Genomic DNA, 20,000 nt, shown 5'->3' on the forward strand with positions numbered 1-20,000 from the left:
ACCTCTCGACCAGCAGCGGTTCTAGGTGGCGTTTCTGTTATTGTTAGAATTGGTGTGTATATCAATAATGGTAATAACATTGATAATGACAATATTGGTAATATTTATAACAATAATGATATAATACTGATCGTAATAAAAACGTCAACACTCTCATCACTTTTAGGATGATGATTATTATCATGATTATTTTCATTATTATTATAATTGTAATCATTATCATTAATCTTTGTATCATCAATGACAATAATGAAAATTATCATATCATGATTGCCATCATGATTTTTATCACAATGATGATAATAATAATGATGAAGATGGCGATGAAGATCATGATGGTGAAGATGATGATTATGATGATGATGATGATGATAATGATAATAATAATGATAAGGATACTGATAATGATAATGACAATGATGGCAATAATGATAATGATAATGCGTTCTTTATGGTCAATATAATAAGAGGTACATAATTTTTGTATGGTCCACTGAAGCAAAGAAAAAAATATTTTAGTTGCATCTATACAAGATCATTGGAGCATATGCAGGAGGTGCTTGAACATTATAAAGAGATTTTTTCATTTAGTATTGCTTAGAACACATAATAAACTACATCCCATTACCGTTAATGCGTTCTTTAACTACTTTTTTTTCCAAACGACTGAATCTTGAGAAAATCTAAACTGTTGGTCTGGACCGCCAGTGGGACATTTTCTAGATAAAGGGGAAATTCTCACTTGTTCTTTTGTTTTATTTCATGACCTCTACTGACGTTGATATTGATTTAGTCTTCAGGACACATAAACTATGAATACTTTTTTCAAGGTCCATCTCTTGAGTTGTAGCTTGTCTCTATAAGCTGAGTGGATAAAACGTTGTGGCCTTTTTTTTTTTTTTTTTTTTGTAACCCTAAAATCGAAAATAATGACCTTGAATTAACTATCGCAATCCTAAAACTCACTATCACCTCGGGGTATTGTCAGGAATGGCAACCAGCGTTTTCTAATGAGGAAAGTGTTGAGATTCAAAGCGGCAGAGGGCAACTTGGGGCACATTGCTTCCAAAGGGGAAGCGCCAACGAGTAAACCGTATTGGACGCGTAAGTTTGCATTGAATTTCCACTGTAATGGGATATTCGCTTTTGATAGCAGATAGGATCAGCCTTTGTGAATCTCACGCCGCTGCATCAATCGCATCTAGTCCTCTATTATAGCATCAGTCAAAACTGTCATAGGCATTCCTCTTTTTGCTAGTTGTACTCTGAACTAACGATAAACGTTAATTGATGTGAAAGACGCTTGTATTTCCAATTGACTTTTAAAATATTTCCGTATCATTTGTACTATACATTTTTTATTCATTCACTAAGTGACAAGTTAGGAAGCACCAGGAGGGTCGCAGAACCTAAATGGGAAATCTCTGTCTTCCTCGAAATAATGGAAACAATCAGAGACACTCCCTGCATCTGAGACTCCGGAAGCCAAGACGAATGTTTTAGTCGAAGTGGCAGTAACAGGTGTGCAATAAACTTCCATTCGTGCAAGTGAAAGGAAAATGTGTAGAATTTAATAAAACATTAAGAGACTAAAGACAAAGGGGGATTCAAAGGAGACACAGAGACATCTCCAGTACATAGTTCTAGTACATAGCCATTGTACTCATAATGCATAGTCATATATAGTCGCCGGACAAAATGTGATCAGTTGAGGATGGTATGCACGGGAAATGTCAAGCTGAATCAATTGCCGTTTCAGTCATTCAGTCTATTCAGTTTCATTCTGTTTCTGAGAGTGAGGGAGATGATATACATAAAAAAAAAATGTAAATCGCCTAGTTTATTATATATTGCCTATATATCCTAGATATAACAGCAAATAGATATTCAGAGACTTATTTGATTTGCACCTCTCAGTAGCAACACCAAAAACTGTCGATGGTCAAAAAGCTCATTGAAAGATATTTGGTCAATTAAATAAGAACACTTCGCCCTAACGAGAATTCACACAAACGATTCCTTCCCGATGTGATGACGCTGATTTATTACCTGCAACAAAAGAAGGTTTACGATTCGCCGTTTTCCATAGCCCTTTGAGATCTTGGCTCGGATTGGTCAGTTTGCAATGGGAGCATTTCTTAATATGCTCTCAAAATGTAATTCTGTTCTTTGAACGCTTTTGTAAGGCTCTTATAAAGGGGGATATTGGATTACAGGTATTGATGCAGATACCCATGTGTACAGACACGCACATAGATCGACATACAGAGTGTGTACACATAAAAAAATACACAAACACACACACACAGAGTATGTGTGTATGTATGTGTGTGTGCGTGTACATATAAACACACACATATATGTACACACATACACACACAAACACACACACACAAAACACACACATACATACATACATACATATATATATATATATATATATATATATATATATATATATATATATATATATATATATATATATGTATATATATATATATACGTATATATATATATATATATATATATATATATATATATATATATATATATATATATATATATATATATGGGGTCGGTGGCCGAGTGGTTGGATCGGATCTAGAATTGACGACGATCTGAGTTCGAGCGTTCGAATCCCGGCTCGTGAGTTGTTTCCCTGGGCAAGGAACTGTACCTCAATTGCATAATGGTATATATAAAATGTGTTATATATATTCCCCACCAAGATACGATTAGGGCCAATAGATGAGGTACCTGGCCACAACCCTCTTAAATATGAGAAGCCTACGTCCTGCTGTGGAATGATACAAGTAGATAAAAAAAAAAAAAAAAAAAAAAATACACACACACACACACACACACACACACACACACACACACACACACACACACACACACACACACACACACATACACACACACATATATATATATATAATGAAAGGCGGGAATGGACTCAAGGAAGATCATTGCTTTCTTTCGCTGTATTGGTGGTTGTTCCCTCACCTAAGTTTACACAGATAAAAATGATGTTGATATAATTACGTAATTGAGAAAATCAACTAATGCTAACTACAGTTTCGAATTGGGTTATCCAGGGAATCACGTTTTTCTTTGAATTAATTGTAGAACTTTATAGTTTGCAATGGAGTGTTTCATTGGCAACGGCGTTTTTGCTCCTAAACAAACAGTACATTTCTTAGTAACAGTTTTCCTTGTGTTTGAGAGAGAGGGAGGACTGAAGGAGGAAAATAGAGAGAGAAGGAGAAAGAGAGAGAGAGAGAGAGAGAGAGAGAGAGAGAGAGAGAGAGAGAGAGAGAGAGAGAGAGAGCGTGTGCGTGTGAAAGAGAAAGAGATGAGAGAGAGAGAGAGAGGGAGAGAGATAATGAAAGAGAGAGAGAGAGAGAGAGAAGGGGGGGGGGGGGTGAGAGAGTGGGAGAAGAGAAGTATCAAGAAGAAAAGTTCAGTGAAGAGAGCGAGAGAAACGGCGCGGCCAAGCCAAGAGTAGGAGGCCGTTTAAAGAGCATAAACCGATGCCCTGCAGAGATATCCATGCTTATCTCACGCAGACGAAAGAACAAGGATGCTTAAATTTCAACAGAAATTGGAATGTCATGCTAAATAAATTGTCGGAGATTCTCCTTCTCTCTGTCTCTGTCTCTTTTTCTGTCTCTCTCTCTCTCTCCTCTCCTTATTCTCACTATATATATCGTTCTATCTGTTTTATTTCACTGTGCACAAACATACACAAGTATATATGAATGAGAGTATCCGAACATACTAAAAACAAAATAGAAAAAGACAAAGTATGAATCATGAAAAATAAGACAGCAAACTTAAGTCTCTCCCCACAACAGAGATCCTCCACCAGCGCTGCATAAGAGATAATATTGACGTTGGAATCCCAGCAAATTAAGGGCGGAGAGGCGCTGTTTGCTGTGTCGCGGTCATGCGTTTATCGAGACCCGCTGTTGAGCCGCGCTGCTGTCACGTCCACACCCATAGCACGTGTTGGCTATGTAGGACTTTGTGATTGCTCTGCCGGTTTATTAGACGGCGACAGTGTTGGCTAGGCGAACCAATTAACCCCTGATTACTGTGGCTTATTTACTGCCTCTTTTATTACTCTTTTTCCGGGAAGTTTAGTGGGCTGGAAACTTCCCGGAGAACTTCGAGGGTCTGCAGGTGGGAAGATACATCTGTTTTTCCCCGTATTGTTTTTTTTTTTTTTTTTTCTATTTTGATTTTGTCTTCCCTTTGCTACCTTTGCTGCCTTTTCGTAACTTTATTTTTTTATCTCGCCCTTTCATATCTTATATGCATTTTTGTTTAATCTTATGTTCTCGTTGTCTCTTTCTATAATTTCGCTCCTTTGCCTTCGTTGTATATTACGCTTGAAATATGCTTCACCGATCTATCCAGACATAATCACACGCACACATATATACATCTATACATACATACATTTGCATATAGGTATATATATATATATATATATATATATATATATATATATATATATATATATATATATATATATATATATAATACACACACACACACACTATGAAAGTATTTATGTTTAACGGCCGACAGAGCATATGTCTGACCTGAGATACATGATCAAATTACAATACACAGATGTGACCTTCACAATTATCGGATTTCGTATATCCCCCAGGATCGGGCAAAGATTCGTTAAAGACAGCACCTGCAACTTTAGCCCTTCTGGATATTCTGGTCATATCCCCATCATAGGAATATCACCCTCAAAGGCTGACCCGAGGGCGGACCTATGAATTATGACGACCCGAAGTCAGCCAATCAGGAAATCGCGACCTAGGCTGACACTTGGAATAGCTACGCCCACTTTCCTGTAGACGGCTCATCGCCCCGCCTAGCGAGCCGTCCTGAGATATACTGACGATAGCGAAGTCACTCGAGGTCCTTGACCTTAATCACCAACAACTACCATTCGCACTCCTACATCTACTATTGTGAACTAGTGCTAATCCCGATCTTTATTTCCAGAGTCATTCCTTGTTATATTTATATATATATATATTATATCGTGTCATATTATTGAAGTTATAATATATTGTTATTGTATCAGCTGCTGTGTTTGACACCAACCTTATATTTATCTATGTGTGGATACTAGAGTAATCTATATCCATCACATAATCTGGTGGCAGCCTACGATGAGAACCTCACGTTTCTTTTTTTCGCAATAATTGGTACAATAATTAGCTACGTACCACGTACTACGTAATTTTTTCCAGTGTCACACAGCATACAGCGCATCAAGTTGACTGACAGGACGAAGACATCGGTAATGAAGGTTAGTTGCGACTAAGGTCGATATCCCTCGTGTCATTTTTCTTCCTCTTAATTGTTTTTCACACCCTAGTGTTGTGACTTGTGTTACCCACTTTCTTTTCTTTTTTTCTTTCTATTGTGAAGTGATTGGATTTCTTTCTCGCGCCTATTCATGAGTGAATTACGAAGTGGTAAAGTGTTCAGAAACCTCAGGGAAACTACCGAAATATTCTTTGGGTTGGATACTGTACCTTCCCATTCTCCCTCCCGTCCCGTTTCCCGATCTCTGACCCCCCACACAATCATCTCAACTGCTAATTCCACCACTGTCCCACCCTCTGACCTGACCCCCACCCGCCCCCCTTCTCCAACATGACTTTCCAACCTCACCAAACATTCAATATCGTACAGAAATTTGATGGCTCGTCCATTCCGGTTGAAGATTTCTTGGAAAATGTTGAATCTATGATTATTCAAGGTGGAATGTCTAGAGATGACCCCTCTTTCGGCAATAAATGCGTAAACGCGGCTGAAACACGTTTAGAGCTTACCTCAGCGAAAGTACGTAACGCGATTAACGCCTTTAAAACATTGCCATCCGAATTGCGCAGTTGGAGTTATTTCCAGGATATATTTAGATCTTCGTTCAAATCCTTGGATGTAAGTCACCATATTCAGTTCGCGAGACTTATTCAATTAAAGCCTGCTTCCTTGTCCGAAGAAGACATTCGATTCTTTATCAATCAGCTTCGGGTTCAAGTTTCAAAATGGGTTAAGAGTATTCCCCACAACCATAACTCCCACGTAAAGTCCTTGTTTAACGACCATCACGTCTCCTCTATGACGTATATGGTCAAATCTATCCTTGTTGCTTCTTTACCTACTTCTGTACAAGAGCAAGTTTGGGAACCCTGTGAAGATACTGATTTACTGAAGTTACCCGGCGAATTTGCCAAGTCTATCAGAGAGAAGGCTCCCACAGTATCTGTCAACGCAGGCGTTCCCACGACTAAAACAAACACGACCACACAAGACAACACACCCTTGCGTAACACAAACAAACACAAACAACCAAACGACAAACCACAACGCAACCCTAACCCGCGGTTCCACAACCATGACACGAAAACACAACACTCGAGACAAACCTCCCCTCACAGATATAATACGGGACATAAGACTCGTTTTCCCCCATCATCTAACTCACCTCATGTACCCAGACGTAAACAACCTTGTGTCACGAATTGGGCACCAGACAGAGATCAGTGTTTTAATTGTTGTGCGAAAGGTCACGGTGCCGACTCATGTTATTCGACACCGTACTGTCCTTATCATGGCACGCGCTCACACCCTTGGCCTCACTGCTCAGCGTTCCCTGACCAGGTGGATCAAACTTACAAATTGCTCCAGCAACGCCAAGCAAACCGCCATTTTTTAGGGAAAAGCCAAAAACACCCAGACACGGCGACACTACAAGCACAATACCGGTAACACACCACATTGTCTCGACTAGTTGCATCCCTAATGATATCACTCAACCGCCTTTGCTTCCATCTATATTGAATGACAAGCCTGCGTATTTCTTCTTAGACACCGGATCTTCTTGTTCTGTGGTCTCGTTAAATACCTTGCGGAATTTTGATTTATCATTAGAATTGCAACCGAGTCAAACCACCATTTGCGGGATAACAGGAGATAAGGTATCAGCTTTAGGCAGCAAAGTCCTTAACATTTCTCTTGGTAGTGAAATTTTTGCTCACAAGTTTGTCGTTGTAGAATCTAATTTTACTCCGGGACACCTCTTGTTGGGTCATGATTTCTTATACCGTACAGGTATTTCCCTCCATCCTCAGAGTAATAGCATTACTTTTAATGGTCAGAATTACCTATTAAGGACTCCCTCTTGCCTATGGACGCATGCCGACCCATTCACACCCGCAATGGCAATCTATGAAGTCACACATGACCATAGTCACACCATGTCTACACCTCACTTCCCATCCTCTCCTACCCACCACCCCCCTACCCCTCCCACCCGCCCTCGCTTCACCTCTCCTCTCGCTGCGCGCGCCGGCATCACGCAAACCTTCGCGCGCAAAACACGTTGACGACTGTGCGAAATCTTGGACCGCTAATGATAATGCTCCTAAGTTTATAGCTAGTGCTACCACTACTATCCCGGCATTTCATGATCTACTGATAGACGTTTCTTGTCCTTCGGCAAATGGTACCGCTTTGATATTACCTGATAATATACGAGTAAAAGGTTGTGCAACATTACCTTCCTTGTATAATATCACTGATAATAGATGTCAGGTGCATGTATTTAATCTTACCCCGGCCCCATTGACTATTAACGCTGGTGTACCTGTAATATCTTATGAATTCACAGAATTGCCTATCTGCGAATTTGATTTACCTGTTCCCTCCCCTGTTTTTTCTGCAACATCATCTTCCCCTGATGAGCAGAGCTCTGATCATGTTCTAAAGCAAAATTTAGATTTTCATGAAGGATATGATATTTTGAATAACTTATTTAAAGAATTCCCAAGCGTACTGCCAACCAAGGACCGTCCTATCGGAAAAACAACATTGCTTCAACACTCCATTACCCTCGAGCCTGATGCTAAGCCTTCGTACATACCGAGTTATAAGATCCCTCATTCGAAGCGACAGGCCTTGGAAAAGGAAGTTAAAACAATGTTAGACATGAATCTTATTCAACCAAGCAATTCACCCTGGGCCTCTCCCCTCCTCCTTGTTCCAAAGAAGGATAATACTTTCCGCCCAGTGGTCGACTATCGCAAGTTGAATAAAGTAACAGTGCCAGAACCATTCCCAATTCCTAATCTTAGATTGTTGTTGCAAGACATTGGCTCTAATAATAAGATTTTTTCAACTATTGACCTTGCTAAAGGCTTCCTGCAAGTTCCTATGGCTCCTGAAAGCGTGCCATATACGGCTTTCTCGACTCATATGGGACACTTTGAATTTTTAGTATGTCCTTTTGGCCTTCGCAATTCTCCCCTTACATTTAGCAGATTAATGTCACTTGTACTATCAGGATTAATTAATGATCAGGTCCTCGTGTATTTAGATGATATTTTAATTTGTTCACCCTCCCTCTCTGAACACGAGAAGAAATTGCGCCAGGTTTTCAATAGGCTATCAACTGCAGGATTATGTATTCAACCTAGCAAGTGTCAGTTCTTCAAGTCTAAGTTAGAATTCTTAGGCCATACCTTGTCATCTAAAGGTATTGCACCTAATGATTCAAAAGTTAAAGCCATTGCCGACTTTCCAACACCTAAGAACCAGAAGGAATTGAAGTCATTTTTAGGCCTTTCAGGTTTTTACAGGCCGTTCATTCAAGGTTACGGGTCCATCGCGACGCCGCTTAACCATCTCCTTAAAAAGGATACAACTTGGCAGTGGACAGACGAGGAAAAAGCCGCATTTACAACTCTTAAATCGCGACTAATTAAGGCTCCACTCTTAGCCTTCCCCGATTTCAGTTTGCCTTTTGTCCTCACCACTGATGCCTCAAACCTCGGGCTCGGAGCAGTACTCCACCAGAAACATGGCCATTCTGGAAAAACGCAGCCCATTGCTTTTGCAAGTCGCGCCCTCAATTCAGCGGAAAAACGCTATCACACGACGGACCGTGAATTACTCAGTATCACATGGGCCCTCCGTCATTTTCGAGAGCTAATCTTGGGATATCAGATAGAAGTGCACACTGATCATTCCCCCCTCACGTCCATATTTAAGGGTAGGACCCTCATGGACGACGCGCCCGCGCAATTGAAATTCTTGCAGAGTTTGACGTCACCATTGTTTATTTACCCGGGAAACAAAATGTCGTTGCCGACGCGCTATCACGCGCTCCTCTCTCTGACGCTCACAACCTGCCTGAATCTAGCTCCTCGCCCACCTTTGCCTCCCGCAAGGTGAAATTCTCTGACATTGCACCGATCTTGGCAAATACTGCCGCTCCTACCGTTGAGGATTCTTCGAAGGACGAGATCCGGTCTGCACATGTTAATGATCGCCGTTCCGACTCCATTCATTCTGTTACCGCCCCGGTCTTGGCTGCCCCAGCCGTACCTCCCATGGACCCACCCACGGAGGACGAGATCCGGATAGCGCAACGTAATGATAATCTGTACGGCCCCTTAATTCAAGCTTTAGAAAGGAATGAAAGACCTCCCCCTAGCAGACATGTTCGAGTAAGTCAACTTTACCTCGATGCTAACGGTCTACTTTGCTACAAGTCTCGATATAGGACAAGAAAGCTCAAGGCATCTCGTAAACTTGTAGTTATTCCTGAATCCCTTGAAGGTCGAATCCTTCCTCTTTTCCATGAGTCGAAAGAAGCTGCACACTGTGGTAAGTACAAGGCAATTCACTTAGCTCAGCAACGCTTCTTCTTCCCACACCTTATTAGCAAAGTTGCTAAGCATGTTCAGTCTTGTAAGCAATGCCCTTATTACAAAGGAAATACCAATGACCCAGCCCCTGCATTGAAATATGACATTCCAGACTTTCCTTTCCAGAAAGTCTCTTGCGACACATTGTCAGGTTTTCTACCTTCTCGCAATGGTAATCGTTATATTTTAGTCTTCATTGATAACTTCACTCGTTTTTGTGAACTAGTCCCCGTGCCCAACAAAACAGCAAATGTTGTTGCACATGCTTTTCACGACTTCTGTCATAGACATTCAGCCCCCATGTATTTTTCAACTGATAACGGGACTGAATTTCATAACAAAGTCATGGATAAGTTATGTGATATCATGAATGTAACTCGTGTTAACATTCTCCCTTACCGCCCACAAAGTAATGGTATTACAGAAAGGCTCAACTCCTCCATCCTCTCATTAATGAGATCGCTCGTTGATGCGACATCAGACACATGGGATGAATCGCTATTGACAATCCAGTCTTGTATTAATAGTACAGTCCATTCTTCCTTAGGTGATACCCCACATTTTCTTTTATATGGAATAGATAAAAGACTACCCTATGACCTCTTTGATGAAAGTCAAGTTCCTTCATATAATGATAATTATGCTGAATATCTCCTAAATAGAAACAAGTCCATCTTTCAGATCACAAAGAAGCATTTGACTAATTCCAGAGATAAAATACTGTCATTTCAACACAAAGTGGCCCGCCACAAGGACATTGAAGTTGGAGCATTAGTATTTAGAAAAGTCAACCAACCACTCAATATTAAGTCAAAGCTTGCTCCTAGATTTGAAGGTCCATTTAGAGTAATTAGTGTAAAGAACAACAAGGCCTACATTAAATGCATACAGTCAGGTGAACAATCTTGGTCTCATTTCGACGTCCTAAAGCTTGCTCACAAGTACTATTCTCCCCCGGCCGACGAACACGAAATTGATTTTTATCTTCCAGATCTTACTCCTATTGGGCTTATCATTCTTCGTTTTGTCGTCTACTGAACCCCATGCCCTACCCGCTAGGCTCCACGCAATACCAGGAGCCTTCGTTGAGGACCATGGGCTAGTCTTACCAGTAACAAACAATGTGGAAATCAAAATTTCGCTCCAGCCGATTGCTGATTTCTCCGGCCTGGCTACCTTCCACCTACGTAAGATAGCATCACTTCAAACGCAGGTAACTCGTGAACAGTTAACGCAGCAGCAATTCTCTCTTCTTGACAGTGCACTTAATTCTATCCATAATCAACTTTCTTCTTTTGTAGAACATAAACATCGTTCACGACGAGGATTAATTTATGCCGTCGGAAAGATTGCCCACGCGTTATTTGGCGTTGTAGATGATGATACTTTCACTTCTAAATTTTTAGAGTATCAGAATAATCTCAGAACAATTACTCAAAGATTTGACGCATCGATTCATGCCGTCAGCACTATTGCCACTAATGTTCACGAGTTACAGAGAGCATTTCACAGCGTTAACTCAACCTTTGAAAACCTCTCCACAAAGCTCAATAACTCTAACCATTTCACAGAGCTTGCGTTTAACGTGCTATCTTACCAAGTGACAATTAATAAGATTATCAATAATATTAACTCAATAACCAACTCGTTGATTTCAGCAACAGCAGGCGAAGTGCTTCCCAGTCTCATTACTCCACATGACTTACGCCCTATTCTTCACAATATCTCCTCTGCTAATGTTAAGCCTCTCTTTCCTCTAAGGCAACGAATTCAGTTCTACTCTACTCTAAAATCTTACCTCACAATTTCAGGTCTCTCTGTACTTATCCCACTCTCCCCTGAAACTACTTTCAAGGCTTATTTCATTCACCCATTCCCATACAAAACAAATAACACTTTTTTCACTTTAAACACACAACATTCACTCATCCTAAAATCCCTTCACGGCCAGTCTATTTCCTTCCCACCAGCAGATTTCTTAGATAACTGTGCAAAGACCAGTCCTTGCACATTTGTTTGCACTTCATCGCCTCTGGCACTTGACACAAATATGCCATCTTGCTCCAGGGCACTCATTACAAACCATAACATCATCGGTCAGTGCACGTTCGATTAGGCCAATTCTTCTTTAATTTCCCGACATTACCCTATTATTTTACTTCAAGGCTACTACAACTACAGTTATGTGTAACAAGCATAACCCTGATATTTTTTCTACAAGGTACTTTTGTTCTTCCAGCCTCACGTGAACTGACTTCCTTATCCTTATTTATTCCAGCCACCCATACCTACACAAGGAAGATTGCAATGAATACCTCCTACCTGCAGCCCATGTCGGTATCATTGCCATCCTATAACATTTCTCTTCCTAGTATAACCTTTCAACAGATGCCTACTTTGCAACAGCTTGATGCATTTACCCCGCTCAGCCCGTTCCACGCAACCTACGTTTATCCCGTATACGTTACCGTCGCCGGAATGTGTATGTTGCTAGTAACCCTGGAAGCGTGCTATTGCATCACCTACAAGCGAGTTGCATTGAAAAACAAGCAAGTAAAACATACCCATGATTCTGTTGCATATACCAGTTACCCTCATGCTATATAATATTCTAAGAAGAAAAAAATCAAATCCAAAAAAAAATATAAATAATAATAATAATAATAATACAAAAAAAAAAAAAAAAAAAAAAAAAAAACACATTTTGATACAATATTCGATATATTACTAACTCACATTTTTGTTCTTGTTGCACTAATTATTTTCCTTCTCATATATCGAACTATGCCTTCTACCCTACGTCCCCACTTACCTCTCTAAAGCCATGTAAGGCGCCAGGTACTTGTACTTTTTTTTCAAGTTATGATATTGACGGATGCAGAAAAGTACACCTCCCAGGTGTGTTAAACCTGTAATTCCGGAGCTGATCTCGAGGCCTGCCAAACTGCAAATCCATGTAGTATTGTGCATTAATCAAGAATCTGCCGGATGTTGCTGTCTCTTCGTATACTACTCTTATAGAGTTCCCCTGATCAAGGAATTCTTATCCTCAGTTAAGTATAAAGCTTCCTACTTTATTTCTTACCAAATCGGGACGATTTGGGGTAGCATGGTAGAGCGATATGAAAGTATTTATATTTAACGGTCGACAGAGCATATGTCTGACCTGAGATACATGATCAAATTACAATACACAGATGTGACCTTCACAATTATCGGATTTCGTATATCCCCCAGGATCGGGCAAAGATTCGTTAAAGACAGCACCTGCAACTTTAGCCCTTCTGGATATTCTGGTCATCCCCCCATCATAGGAATATCACCCTCAAAGGCTGACCCGAGGGCGGACCTATGAATTATGATGAACCGAAGTCAGCCAATCAGGAAATCGCGACCCAAGCTGACACTTGGAATAGCTACGCCTACTTTCCTGTAGACGGCTCATCGCCCCGCCTAGCGAGCCGTCCTGAGATATACTGACGATAGCGAAGTCACTCGAGGTCCTTGACCTTAATCACCAACATCTACCACTCGCACTCCTACATCTACTATTGTGAACTAGTGCTAATCCCGATCTTTATTTCCAGAGTCATTCCTTGTTATATTTATATATATATATATTATATCGTGTCATATTATTGAAGTTATAATATATTGTTATTGTATCAGCTGCTGTGTTTGACACCAACCTTATATTTCTCTATGTGTGGATATTAGAGTAATCTATACCCATCACATAATCTGGTGGCAGCATAAGATGAGAACCTCACGTTTCTTTTTTTCGCAATAATTGGTACAATAATTAGCTACGTACCACGATAGCGAATAATTTTTTCCAGTGTCACACAGCAAACAGCGCATCAAGTTGACTGACAGGACGAAGACATCGGTAATGAAGGTTAGTTGCGACTAAGGTCGATATCCCTCGTGTCATTTTTCTTCCTCTTAATTGTTTTTCACACCCTAGTGTTGTGACTTGTGTTACCCACTTTCTTTTCTTTTTCTTTCTATTGTGAAGTGACTGGATTTCTTTCTCGCGCCTATTCATGAGTGAATTACGAAGTGGTAAAGTGTTCAGAAATCTCAGGGAAACTACCGAAATTTTCTTTGGGTTGGATACTGTACCTTCCCATTCTCCCTCCCGTCCCGTTTCCCGATCATCTCTGACCCCCCATTCCGCCACTGACCCACCCTCTGACCTGACCCCCACCCGCCCCCCCTTCTCCAACATGACTTTCCAACCTCACCAAACATTCAATATCGTACAGAAATTTGATGGCTCGTCCATTCCGGTTGAAGATTTCTTGGAAAATGTTGAATCTATGATTATTCAAGGTGGAATGTCTAGAGATGACCCCTCTTTCGGCAATAAATGCGTAAACGCGGCTGAAACACGTTTAGAGCTTACCTCAGCGAAAGTACGTAACGCGATTAACGCCTTTAAAACATTGCCATCCGAATTGCGCAGTTGGAGTTATTTCCAGGATATATTTAGATCTTCGTTCAAATCCTTGGATGTAAGTCACCATATTCAGTTCGCGAGACTTATTCAATTAAAGCCTGCTTCCTTGTCCGAAGAAGACATTCGATTCTTTATCAATCAGCTTCGGGTTCAAGTTTCAAAATGGGTTAAGAGTATTCCCCAGAACCATGACTCCCACGTAAAGTCCTTGTTTAACGACCATCACGTCTCCTCTATGACGTATATGGTCAAATCTATCCTAGTTGCTTCTTTACCTACTTCTGTACAAGAGCAAGTTTGGGAACCCTGTGAAGATACTGATTTACTTAAGTTACCCGGCGAATTTGCCAAGTCTATCAGAGAGAAGGCTCCCACAGTATCTGTCAACGCAGGCATTCCCACGACTAAAACAAACACGACCACACGAGACGACACACCCTTGCGTAACACAAACAAACACAAACAACCAAACGACAAACCACAACGCACCCCTAACCCGCGGTTCCACAACCAAGACACGAAAACACAACACTCAAGACAATCCTCCCCTCACAGATATAATACGGGACATAAGACTCGTTTTCCCCCGTCGTCTAACTCACCTCATGTACCAAGACGTAAACAACCTTGTGTCACGAATTGGGCACCAGACAGAGATCAGTGTTTTAATTGTTGTGCGAAAGGTCACGGTGCCGACTCATGTTATTCGACACCGTACTGTCCTTATCATGGCACGCGCTCACACCCTTGGCCTCACTGCTCAGCGTTCCCTGACCAGGTGGATCAAACATACAAATTGCTCCAGCAACGCCAAGCAAACCGCCATTTTTTAGGGAAAAGCCAAAAACACCCAGACACGGCGACACTACAAGCACAATACCGGTAACACACCACATTGTCTCGACTAGTTGCATCCCTAATGATATCACTCAACCGCCTTTGCTTCCATCTATATTGAATGACAAGCCTGCGTATTTCTTCTTAGACACCGGATCTTCTTGTTCTGTGGTCTCGTTGAATACCTTGCGGAATTTTGATTTATCATTAGAATTGCAACCGAGTCAAACCACCATTTGCGGGATAACAGGAGATAAGGTATCAGCTTTAGGCAGCAAAGTCCTTAACATTTCTCTTGGTAGTGAAATTTTTGCTCACAAGTTTGTCGTTGTAGAATCTAATTTTACCCCCGGACACCTCTTGTTGGGTCATGATTTCTTATACCGTACAGGTATTTCCCTCCATCCTCAGAGTAATAGCATTACTTTTAATGGTCAGAATTACCTATTAAGGACTCCCTCTTGCCTATGGACGCATGCCGACCCATTCACACCCGCAATGGCAATCTATGAAGTCACACATGACCATAGTCACACCATGTCTACACCTCACTTCCCATCCTCTCCTCCCCACCACCCCCCTACCCCTCCCACCCGCCCTCGCTTCACCTCTCCTCTCGCTGCGCGCGCACCCGCATCACGCAAACCTTCGCGCGCAAAACACGTTGACGACTGTGCGAAATCTTGGACCGCTAATGATAATGCTCCTAAGTTTATAGCTAGTGCTACCACTACTATCCCGGCATTTCATGATCTACTGATAGACGTTTCTTGTCCTTCGGCAAATGGTACTGCTTTGATATTACTGATAATATACGAGTAAAAGGTTGTGCAACATTACCTTCCTTGTATAATATCACTGATAATAGATGTCAGGTGCATGTATTTAATCTTACCCCGGCCCCATTGACTATTAACGCTGGTGTACCTGTAATATCTTATGAATTCACAGAATTGCCTATCTGCGAATTTGATTTACCTGTTCCCTCCCCTGTTTTTTCTGCAACATCATCTTCCCTGATGAGCAGAGCTCTGATCATGTTCTGAAGCAAAATTTAGATTTTCATGAAGGATATGATATTTTGAATAACTTATTTAAAGAATTCCCAAGCGTACTGCCAACCAAGGACCGTCCTATCGGAAAAACAACATTGCTTCAACACTCCATTACCCTCGAGCCTGATGCTAAGCCTTCGTACATACCGAGTTATAAGATCCCTCATTCGAAGCGACAGGCCTTGGAAAAGGAAGTTAAAACAATGTTAGACATGAATCTTATTCAACCAAGCAATTCACCCTGGGCCTCTCCCCTCCTCCTTGTTCCAAAGAAGGATAATACTTTCCGCCCAGTGGTCGACTATCGCAAGTTGAATAAAGTAACAGTGCCAGAACCATTCCCAATTCCTAATCTTAGATTGTTGTTGCAAGACATTGGCTCTAATAATAAGATTTTTTCAACTATTGACCTTGCTAAAGGCTTCCTGCAAGTTCCTATGGCTCCTGAAAGCGTGCCATATACGGCTTTCTCGACTCATATGGGACACTTTGAATTTTTAGTATGTCCTTTTGGCCTTCGCAATTCCCCTCTCACATTTAGCAGATTAATGTCACTTGTACTATCAGGATTAATTAATGATCAGGTCCTCGTGTATTTAGATGATATTTTAATTTGTTCACCCTCCCTCTCTGAACACGAGAAGAAATTGCGCCAGGTTTTCAATAGGCTATCAACTGCAGGATTATGTATTCAACCTAGCAAGTGTCAGTTCTTCAAGTCTAAGTTAGAATTCTTAGGCCATACCTTGTCATCTAAAGGTATTGCACCTAATGATTCAAAAGTTAAAGCCATTGCCGACTTTCCAACACCTAAGAACCAGAAGGAATTGAAGTCATTTTTAGGCCTTTCAGGTTTTTACAGGCCGTTCATTCAAGGTTACGGGTCCATCGCGACACCGCTTAACCATCTCCTTAAAAAGGATACAACTTGGCAGTGGACAGACGAGGAAAAAGCCGCATTTTCAACTCTTAAATCGCGACTAATTAAGGCTCCACTCTTAGCCTTCCCCGATTTCAGTTTGCCTTTTGTCCTCACCACTGATGCCTCAAACCTCGGGCTCGGAGCAGTACTCCACCAGAAACATGGCCATTCTGGAAAAACGCAGCCCATTGCTTTTGCAAGTCGCGCCCTCAATTCAGCGGAAAAACGCTATCACACGACGGACCGTGAATTTCTCAGTATCACATGGGCCCTCCGTCATTTTCGAGAGCTAATCTTGGGATATCAGATAGAAGTGCACACTGATCATTCCCCCCTCACGTCCATATTTAAGGGTAGGGACCCTCATGGACGACGCGCCCGCGCAATTGAAATTCTTGCAGAGTTTGACGTCACCATTGTTTATTTACCCGGGAAACAAAATGTCGTTGCCGACGCGCTATCACGCGCTCCTCTCTCTGACGCTCACAACCTGCCTGAATCTAGCTCCTCGCCCACCTTTGCCTCCCGCAAGGTGAAATTCTCTGACATTGCACCGATCTTGGTAAATACTGCCGCGCCTACCGTTGAGGATTCTTCGAAGGACGAGATCCGGTCTGCACATGTTAATGGACGCCGTTCCGACTCCATTCATTCTGTTACCGCCCCGGTCTTGGCTGCCCCAGCCGTACCTCCCATGGACCCACCCACGGAGGACGAGATCCGGATAGCGCAACGTAATGATAATCTGTACGGCCCCTTAATTCAAGCTTTAGAAAGGAATGAAAGACCTCCCACTAGCAGACATGTTCGAGTAAGTCAACTTTACCTCGATGCTAACGGTCTACTTTGCTACAAGTCTCGATATAGGACAAGAAAGCTCAAGGCATCTCGTAAGCTTGTAGTTATTCCTGAATCCCTTGAAGGTCGAATCCTTCCTCTTTTCCATGAGTCGAAAGAAGCTGCACACTGTGGTAAGTATAAGGCAATTCACTTAGCTCAGCAACGCTTCTTCTTCCCACACCTTATTAGCAAAGTTGCTAAGCATGTTCAGTCTTGTAAGCAATGCCCATATTACAAGGGAAATACCAATGACCCAGCCCCTGCATTGAAATATGACATTCCAGACTTTCCTTTCCAGAAAGTCTCTTGCGACACATTGTCAGGTTTTCTACCTTCTCGCAATGGTAATCGTTATATTTTAGTCTTCATTGATAACTTCACTCGTTTTTGTGAACTAGTCCCCGTGCCCAACAAAACAGCAAATGTTGTTGCACATGCTTTTCACGACTTCTGTCATAGACATTCAGCCCCCATGTATTTTTCAACTGATAACGGGACTGAATTTCATAACAAAGTCATGGATAAGTTATGTGATATCATGAATGTAACTCGTGTTAACATTCTCCCTTACCGCCCACAAAGTAATGGTATTACAGAAAGGCTCAACTCCTCCATCCTCTCATTAATGAGATCGCTTGTTGATGCGACATCGGACACATGGGATGAATCGCTATTGACAATCCAGTCTTGTATTAATAGTACATTCCATTCTTCCTTAGGTGATACCCCACATTTTCTTTTATATGGAATGGATAAAAGACTACCCTATGACCTCTTTGATGAAAGTCAAGTTCCTTCATATAATGATAATTATGCTGAATATCTCCTAAATAGAAACAAGTCCATCTTTCAGATCACAAAGAAGCATTTGACTAATTCCAGAGATAAAATACTGTCATTTCAACACAAAGTGGCCCGCCACAAGGACATTGAAGTTGGAGCATTAGTATTTAGAAAAGTCAACCAACCACTCAATATTAAGTCAAAGCTTGCTCCTAGATTTGAAGGTCCAGTTAGAGTAATTAGTGTAAAGAACAACAAGGCCTACATTAAATGCATACAGTCAGGTGAACAATCTTGGTCTCATTTCGACGTCCTAAAGCTTGCTCACAAGTACTATTCTCCCACGGCCGACGAACACTAATTGATTTTTATCTTCCAGACCTTACTCCTCTTGGGCTTATCATTCTTCGCATTGGCGTCTGCCGACCGCCATGCCCTACCCCCTAGGCTTCGCGCAGTACCAGGAGCCTTCGTTGAGGACCATGGGCTAGTCTTACCAGTAACAAACAATGTGGAAATCAAAATTTCGCTTCAGCCGATTGCTGATTTCTCCGGCCTGGCTACCTTCCACCTACGTAAATAGCATCACTTCAAACGCAGGTAACTCGTGAACAGTTAACGCAGCAGCAATTCTCTCTTCTTGACAGTGCACTTAATTCTATCCATAATCAACTTTCTTCTTTTGTAGAACATAAACATCGTTCACGACGAGGATTAATTAATGCTGTCGGAAAGATTGCCCACGCGTTATTTGGCGTTGTAGATGATACTTTCACTTCTAAATTCTCAGAGTATCAGAATAATCTCAGAACAATTACTCACAGATTTGACGCATCGATTCATGCCGTCAACACTATTGCCACTAATGTTCACGAGTTACAGAGAGCATTTCACAGCGTTAACTCAACCTTTGAAAACCTCTCCACAAAGCTCAATAACTCTAACCATTTCACAGAGCTTGCGTTTAACGTGCTATCTTACCAAGTGACAATTAATAAGATTATCAATAATATTAACTCAATAACCAACTCGTTGATTTCAGCAACAGCAGGCGAAGTGCTTCCCAGTCTCATTACTCCACATGACTTACGCCCTATTCTCCACAATATCTCCTCTGCTAATGTTAAGCCTCTCTTTCCTCTAAGGCAACGAATTCAGTTCTACTCTACTCTAAAATCTTACCTCACAATTTCAGGTCTCTCTGTACTTATCCCACTCTCCCCTGAAACTACTTTCAAGGCTTATTTCATTCACCCATTCCCATACAAAACAAATAACATTCACTTTAAACACACAACATTCACTCATCCTAAAATCCCTTCACGGCCAGTCTATTTCCTTCCCACCAG

At 41.4% G+C, this 20,000-nt stretch overlaps 1 long non-coding RNA gene across 2 annotated transcripts in view; it reads right to left on the reverse strand.

Annotated features, from left to right (window-relative positions):
• The window catches only part of LOC147471478 (uncharacterized), a 49,313-nt gene that overhangs the window by 403 nt on the left and 28,910 nt on the right, over window positions 1–20,000 (reverse strand). For both annotated transcript variants that reach the window (XR_015191219.1, XR_015191218.1), the window contains exon 3: window positions 1–34. This exon is cut by the window's left edge and continues 403 nt beyond it. This is a non-coding gene — a long non-coding RNA (uncharacterized LOC147471478). The remainder of the gene's footprint in view (window positions 35–20,000) is intronic.

The sequence above is a fragment of the Penaeus japonicus genome, unplaced genomic scaffold (genome assembly GCF_977035675.1).
Source record: "Penaeus japonicus unplaced genomic scaffold, GWHDUDI00000001_assembly GWHDUDI00000008, whole genome shotgun sequence".
In the NCBI taxonomy this organism is placed as follows: Eukaryota; Metazoa; Arthropoda; class Malacostraca; order Decapoda; family Penaeidae; genus Penaeus; species Penaeus japonicus.